The sequence below is a fragment of the Cupressus sempervirens genome, chromosome 4 (genome assembly GCF_028749045.1).
Source record: "Cupressus sempervirens isolate cs-2001-9-10 chromosome 4, ASM2874904v1, whole genome shotgun sequence".
Taxonomy (NCBI): domain Eukaryota; kingdom Viridiplantae; phylum Streptophyta; class Pinopsida; order Cupressales; family Cupressaceae; genus Cupressus; species Cupressus sempervirens.
The window spans coordinates 756,116,130-756,119,245 of record NC_143121.1 but is presented as its reverse complement, the minus strand read 5'-3'; positions in this window follow the sequence as shown (position 1 = coordinate 756,119,245).

Sequence of the window (3,116 nt, the reverse complement as noted above, 5' to 3'; positions counted from 1 at the left end):
GAGTATTTCATATCAGTTTGGGTTGCTGCTGTATTTCAGACTTTAAGGTATTAAAATAGATCTGAATATATGTATTGAGATGAGATTAAACTTCTGAGATAGATTATTAGTATTTTTGTGGTGTTTTTGGGCATTTTTGTGTTAATTTCGGGAGACCGATGAGCATAGTTTTTGTCCTACATTTGTGAGCTGTTTTGTAAAGGCTATACAGATCTAGAAATATCATTTTTTAGGCTTTTATTCTGCTGAAATTTCTGTAAAAATATCCATTTTTATATTTATTAATAATTTGTGAAGTTATGAAGCTTTTGGCACTATTTTCAGCATACCCGATTTGGGGTTTCTTGAGAAATTTGGTGGATCTTTATGATATTAGTTGTTTGATCTTGAAAATATGATTAGAGGCATGAAATATCATACAAAACTAGTAAAGGGACATTTTAGTGGTATCAGATCCATGATCTTGCCAGCCTGAGGGTTTGTAGAAGCTTGCATGTCAGTTTTGACAACTACCCAGATCTTGCATGTAAATTTTGACAGCTACCCAGATCTTGCATGTCATAATTTATGATTTCATGTTGCTTCTAATTAGATGCATGTCAAAATTTATGGTTCCATGCTACTTCTAATCATTTTCATGTTAGTTCTTAGTGAATTTGATGGTTGTAGAAGTTTGCATGTTAGTTTTGACAACTACCCAGATCTTGCATGACAGTTTTGACAACTACCCAGATCTTGCATGTCAGTTTTGACAACTACCCAAATCTTGCATGTCATAATTTATGATTGCATGTTGCTTCTAATCATTTGAATGTCAAAATTTATGGTTTCGTGCTACTTCTAATCATTTTCATGTTAGTTCTTGGTGAATTTGGTGGTTGCATGTTGCTTCTAATCAGTTGCATGTCAAAATCTATGGTTGCATGCTACTTCTAATCATTTGCATGTTAGTTCTTGGTGTTTGAAGAAGTTATATCCTATTGGGGTTACACTCTACTTTATCTAGAATGGATAGGTATAGTACAGAGTTTGAGAGGACACGATCTTGGACAATTGATATCCAGAGTCAAAACAGTAGAAAGGATGGTTATTTAGACATTCAAGATAAACTTATAAAAATAAGGCATAACATGTCTGAATAGTTGGTTGAGCACCACTGTATAATGAATGACATGTTGTCTGACCCAGCTAAGGTGGATAAGTTGACTGGATTTCTATTTGGCAGATTTTCTCATAGGGCAGACGACACAATTACCAAGAACTTGCATGAGGAGTTTGAGAAACTAGCTTATAGCCAGACAGAGGTCTCAAATTCTACTCTGCCACAGGAGGTAGTGGGTTTAGATGATGATTATGAGGATGTTGTTGTGCATGATGGTGAGATACTTGGTAGAGATGAGCAGACATTGAGCATTCATGACTTTGCTGAGAAAGAGTACCAGGCACAGTTAGATGCTTCATCACATGAGGTTGAGGCAAGTAGTACTTCACATGATTTATCCTGCCAGCTGAAGGTGAGTGAAGACAGTATTTTGACTTCATTATCTCATCATTATAGGTATGTGGAGTTAGTTGGTATTGGTCATATTACTCAAGTGAGGATTTTTCTTGAGTTACCAGTTGATTCTCGTTTACAGATATGGACTTAAGATTGTTATATTGGCATTTGGGATTCAGTTGACAAGAGATCTTTAACACTTTTTGGTAGTAGTGTTTGTTTGGGTGCTATCATGGATTTGATTAGTAGATTGCACGATGTTGTCTTTTCTTGTGCTAGCAGCTTGTCCGATGTTGGTATTAGTTTTTATACATCGGTGTTGGGCTTTGTTCATATATCCAGTCGACCATACTTGCTGGAATGTGTTGATGATCTTTCATATTTGGCAGTGTGTACAGATGAGTCCTAGGATCATATTGGCATTGATGACATCCAAGAGGATGTAGTGGGCAGTTTTGAAGACTTAGTTTCTTTGGGTATAGAGGATTTGGACAGTAGTGCTACAGTTTTTGATACTCTGTATGTTGATATGAGCTTTAGAGTTGATTCACAAGACATGGATGGTAATAGTCTAGAGACTAGTAACTTTGAGGATACTCCTTTAGACAGTGCATTAGAGGAGGTTTGTAGGAGATAGTCAAGCTAGTGCCATCATGTGTCTAATCAGTTGAGAGTTAGTGACCGAGACATTGCTATCACTTGCCAGCATTTCGATGCTGCTCTTCAGTTGTTAGCAGTTTATGGATGGGGTTCTCCTACTAGTGATGAGCGGGAAGGTAGTTATCTTTTCTTGATAGAGATCCACTCTTTATGGGAGGCTATTCAGATTTTGAGACAGAATTATATGCAGTTGGTAGCCGACAGAGATTATCTTATGGCATGGGACAGTACAACATATGATGCATTGTTGGCCAAGGAAGATGAGGTGAGTGAGCTTACTGAGCAGCTTGAGGTGACTTCTGAGATTCTTGAGAGTACACAGTTGGCTTTCAAGGAGTCACAGTTTCATTTGGCTAAGGTGACCATGGAGTTAGAGTGACTACAGTCTTTACCTGATTCTATACAGTCACAAGATGTGGTGTTTGGTGATCCAAGGATGTCCATGGCCTAGATTTTCAGAGACAATGGAGATGGGGATGCATCCATCCTTGATACTAACATTGGCATATCAGGTTCATTCCCACTAGAGTCAGGTTCAGTTGAGTTGGGTGTTGTAGCAGATTGTTGTATGCCTGACATGGTGATGGCCTCTAGTACTAATGGCATGGAGACTAGAGATGTATCAAAGATCATGTGTGATGTTGGTGAGTCTGTAGTTGGCATGGTTCTTGCTAGTAATACTACTCCCTTGGTGATATCTTCGAAGGTAGTAGTCAGTTCCAACATGGTTAATGATCAATTGTAGTTAGCTTCATCTAGATTACAGTCTGAGCCACTGACTGAGATTGGTGAATTCTATCGGCATTACATTGTTAGGTATGCTCATCAATTTACCTTTGATGACCATGTTGATGAGATGATGATACAAAGATGTACTTTGGTTCCTAGTGCTTATCATTAGTTATGGGACAATTTGATGCCTCAAGATGAGAGTTGTGATGGGCATGACATGGCAATA